Source organism: Arachis duranensis, chromosome 7 (assembly GCF_000817695.3).
Source record: "Arachis duranensis cultivar V14167 chromosome 7, aradu.V14167.gnm2.J7QH, whole genome shotgun sequence".
Taxonomy (NCBI): Eukaryota; Viridiplantae; Streptophyta; class Magnoliopsida; order Fabales; family Fabaceae; genus Arachis; species Arachis duranensis.
In genome coordinates, this window is record NC_029778.3 from 43,868,222 (window position 1) to 43,873,566 (window position 5,345).

Below are 5,345 nucleotides of genomic sequence, written 5' to 3' on the forward strand. Positions count from 1 at the left end.
AGCAAGTCAATATGATTTCTCAAAGTCTGTCTGGAATGCAAGCTGCACCAGGCAGTACTAAGGACGCTTCATCTGAAGAAGAAGCTTATGATCCTGAGAACCCTTCAATGGAAGAGGTGAATTACATGGGAGAACCCTATGGAAACACCTATAATCCTTCATGGAGAAATCATCCAAATCTCTCATGGAAGGATCAACAGAGACCTCAACAAGGTTTCAACAACAATAATGGTGGAAGAAACAGGTTTAGCAATAGCAAGCCTTTTCCATCATCTTCTCAGCAATAGACAGAGAATTCTAAGTAGAGCCACTCTGACTTAGCAACCATGGTCTCTGATCTAATCAAAACCACTCAAAGTTTCATTACTGAAATAAGGTCCTCCATTAGAAACTTGGAGGCACAAGTAGGTCAGCTGAGTAAGAAAGTTACTGAACTCTCTCCTAGTACTCTTCCAAGCAATACAGAAGAGAGTCCAAAAGGAGAGTGTAAGGCCATCAACATGGCCGAATTTGGAGAGGAGGAAGAGGCGGTGAGCGCCACTGAGGAAGACCTCAATGGACGTCCACTGGCCTCCAATGAATTCCCTAATGAGGAGCCATGGGAATCTGAGGCTCACACTGAGACCATAGAGATTCCATTGGAATTACTTCTGCCATTCATGGGCTCTGATGAGTACTCTTCCTCTGAAGAGGACGAAGATGTCACTAAAGAGTAAGTTGCTAAGTACCTTGGAGCCATCATGAAGCTAAATGACAAGTTATTTGGTAATGAGACTTGGGAGGATGAACTCCCTTTGCTCACCAAAGAACTGGATGACTTGTCTAGGCAGAAATTACCTCAAAAGAGACAGGACCCTGGGAAGTTCTCAATACCTTGTACCATAGGCATCATGACTTTTGAGAAGGCTCTGTGTGACCTAGGGTCAAGCATAAACCTCATGCCTCTCTCTGTAATAGAGAAGCTAGGGATGTTTAAGGTGCAAGCTGCAAAAATCTCACTAGAGATGGCAGAGAATTCAAGAAAACAAGCTTATGGACTTGTAGAGGATGTTCTGGTAAAAGTTGAAGACCATTATATCCCTGCTGATTTCATAGTCCTAGAGACTGGGAAGTGCATGGATGAATCCATCATCCTTGGAAGACCCTTCCTAGCCACAGCAAAGGCTGTGATTGATGTTGACAGAGGAGAATTGATTATTCATGTGAATGAAGAATCCTTTGTGTTTAAGGCTCAAGGATATCCCTCTATAACCATGGAGAGGAAGCATGAAGAGCTTCTCTCAAAACAGAGTCAAACAGAGCCCCCACAGTCAAACTCTAAGTTTGGTGTTAGGAGGCCACAACCAAATTCTAAGTTTGGTGTTGAACCCCCACATTCAAACTCTAAGTTTAGTTAGTTTTTATTATATTTTTATTAGTTTTTAGTTAAAATTCACTTTTTTGAACTTTACTATGAGTTTGTGTGTTTTTCTGTGATTTCAGGTATTTTCTGGCTAAAATTGAGGGACCTGAGCAAAAATCTGATTCAGAGGCTGAAAAGGACTGCAGATGCTGTTGGATTCTGACCTCCCTACACTCGAAGTGAATTTTCTGGAGCTACAAAAGCTTAATTGGCACGCTCTCAAATGCGTTGGAAAGTAGACATCCTGGGCATTCCAGCAATGTAGAATAGTCCATACTTTTCCCGAGATTTGATGGTCTAAACAGGCGTTCCAAGTCAGCTCAAGAATTCTGGCGTAAAACGCCGGAACTGGCACAAGAATGGGAGTTAAACGCCCAAACTGGCACAAAAGCTGGTGTTTAACTCCAAGAAAAGTCTCTACACGAAAATGCTTCAATGCTCAGCCCAAGCACACACCAAGTGGGCCCAGAAGTGGATTTTTATGTCATTTACTCATTTTTGTAAACCCTAAGCTACTCGTTATCTACAAATGGGACCTTTTACTATTGTATTTGACATCCTGGAATCTTTCGATCATGTTTTGATGATTGAACCCTCTTTGGGAGGCTGGCCATTCAGCCATGCCTAGACCTTGTTCTTATGTATTTTCAACGGTGGCGTTTCTACACACCATAGATTAAGGTGTGGAGCTCTGCTGTACCTCGAGTATTAATGCAATTACTATTGTTCTTCTATTCAATTCAGCTTCTTCTTGTTCTAAGATATTCATTCGTACCCAAGAACATGATGAATGTGATGATTATGTGACACTCATCATCATTCTCACTTATGAACGCGTGCCTGACAACCACTTCCATTCTACAAGCAAACAAGGCTTGAATGTTTATCTATTGGATTCCATAATCAGAATCTTCGTGGTATAAGCTAGAATTGATGGCGGCATTCAAGAGAATCCGGAAGGTCTAAACCTTGTCTGTGGTATTCTGAGTAGGATTCAAGGATTGAATGACTGTGACGAGCTTCAAACTCATGAAGGCTGGCGTTAGTGACAGACGCAAAAGAATCACTGGATTCTATTCCAACCTGATTGAGAACCGACAGATGATTAGCCGTGCTGTGACAGAGCGCGTTGAACATTTTCACTGAGAGGACGGGATTGTAGCCACTGACAATGGTGATGCCCAACATACAGCTTGCCATGGAAAGGAGTAAGAGGGATTGGATGAAGACAGTAGGAAAGAAGAGAGACGAAAGGGACAAAGCATCTCCATACGCTTATCTGAAATTCTCACCAATGAATTGCATAAGTATCTCTATCTTTATTTTATGCTTTATTCATAAATCATCTATAACCATTTGAATCTGCTTGACTGAGATTTACAAGATGACCATAGCTTGCTTCATACCAACAATCTCCATGGGATCGACCCTTACTCGCGTAAGGTTTATTACTTGGACGACCCAGTGCACTTGCTGGTTAGTTGTGCGAAGTTGTGACAAAGAATTGAGATTGCGATTGAGCGTACCATGTTGATGGCGCCATTGATGATCACAATTTCGTGCACCACTGTCTTTGTTAGGGTAGTTGGGAAGGCTTTGCATCGAATAGCGTCCGAGGCGTCGATGAGATACATTCTGCTTCTGAAGTTGCTGAGATGATGGCTTGGATTAGAGGTACCGTCGTATGGAGTCATGTCGGGAGCTTTAAAATCCTTTGGAACTTTAGTTTTCAAGATCTCTTTGGTGAAGGGATCTTTATCCTTGTGGGTGTTTTCATCGTGACCGGACTGAATAGTTTTGGTTTTAAGGCCGGCTTTGAGTTTTAGGAGCTTGTCCTCTAACTCTCGACGTTGCTCAGCTTCGCGCTGGTGTTCGGACTCCTATTCGTGCTGCTTGAGACGATCCTGCTGTTCTCGTGGAGCATCTAAAATTTCTTCATTTGGCGAATGTTTGTCTCCATTTGGTTGAGTATTATCCTTTGGTGTGATGTCCGCGTTCTTATGCGGTGTTCTATTTTCCAAATCAGAATCGTGGTCGTTGTCAAGGTTGTTCGCCACGATAGAATGACTTCCAGGTTCCCCGACAACGGCGTCAATGTTTCGAAGGTTACCTGAAACTGTAGGTCGATCTCGAACGAGCTCTGCGGTGGTGGTCGGTGCTATCGTGTCCGACTTGTTGGACTTGGTGGTGCTGCTGATCCTTTGTCACCGGAGGGTGGTTGTACCTGCAATAGACTCGATGCTTAAGTTAGCATGTGCTTTAGGCAGGTTTTTTGTAGAATCAGAGTATGAGTTATACCTGGGTGCTCCAGTGTATTTATAGTAGTGTTGAGTGGCCTTCCTTTGAGGTAAGATAGTTATCTTATCTTATCTTTGAGTGAAGTCATCTTATCTTTAAGGGAAACCGCCTTTATCCTCTTAGGCCTTGGTTACCTCTAGATTGGGCTATGTTCCTTTGTTTGGGCCTGCTTTGGGCTTCTATGATGATTTGGCCGAGCTCTTTGAGAAGAGGTAGGTGGGGACCTAACCTGAAGAGGTCGGTCACTTGTGTTTTTAATCAGCCTGTGTTGCATAGCTCGACCCTAGGTATAAATAGATAGTATCACAAATTCTTAAGAACACAGAGAGATGTTGATTTGGATCTTCAGTAGGGCTTCCTCCATATTGGCAATTGTTCTGGACTAGAGTGATTAATTGAGGATTGAATTTGAAGTTATTAGCATGTACATTGGGAGTTAAGATTCTACTCCCACAGTTTCTTGGGTTGGGGATGGTAGAAGAGGCTAGGACTCTTCTCTGAGGCTAGCCATTGTTGTTAGCCACATCCTCTGGTGGATTAGGGAGGTTACCCTCCATCTCTTGATCTTCCTCTTCTGATTCTTCTTCTCCAATCACTCCTTTCCCTCTTGCTTCTCTTCTCAACCTCAAAAATGTTCTCTCTGGTTCAAAATCAAAGGAGGTGGATGCACCTCTTCTTCCTCTTGGCATACAACACAAACAAACCAAAAACAAAACAGGGTACTCTATTGCTTAGAGTGAGGTTAAAGTTAGTAGAAACAAAATTATAAATAGTTAGTGTGCTTAGTATAAACAAAGAAAAATTTTTAATCTAGATTATCACCTACTTAATCATTGTTAATCTTAATCAATCCCCGGTAACGACGCCAAAAATTTGATGAGGGAAAATCAATTCCACACAAACTAACCGGCAAGTGTAATGGGTCACATCAAGTAGTAAAACTCACCAACGTGAGGTCGATCCCACAGGGATTGATGGATCAAGAAATTTTAGTTGGGTGATGAATTTAGTTAAGCTGACAGTGATGACTTAAGTGAGAGTTGGGTGACAGAATATAAATTGTAAGGAATTTAAAGTGCAGAATGTAAATTAGTAGAAACTTAAATGATTGGAAAAGTAAATTGCTGAAACTTAAAGTGCAAGAAATTAGAAGAACTGAATCTTAAATTGCAAGAAATATAAATAGCTGAATCTTAAAATGTAAGAAAGTAAAAGTGCATAAACTTAAATGGTAAGGAAACTTAAATTGCATGAATTATAAAGGGAATTGGGTGCAGGGAATTGAAACAGAAAGGAACAATATAAATTGCAGTGAAATAAGAGAGATCTAAGTTAAAGAAAGTTCAAAGGAAATGATTCATTAGGGAATGGAGATATCATAATCCTTCATGAATCAAATGGGTCTCAACTTCTCTCTCAATCATATTGGTAGATCTATGGTAGATTCAAATTGACTGGATCCCAATTCCTTGGCAATCAAATCTCTCTAATCATAATCAATCTTGCCAATTCCTTGATCTAATTATCATGAGAAGAGGTTAAGTGCATATCTCTCATCCATAAGCCACACTAACTCTCAGGATCTCAATTCCTCCCGAATAGTGTTGATCAAGAGAGTAGTGAAGGATAGAGCTTCAGTTCTAAT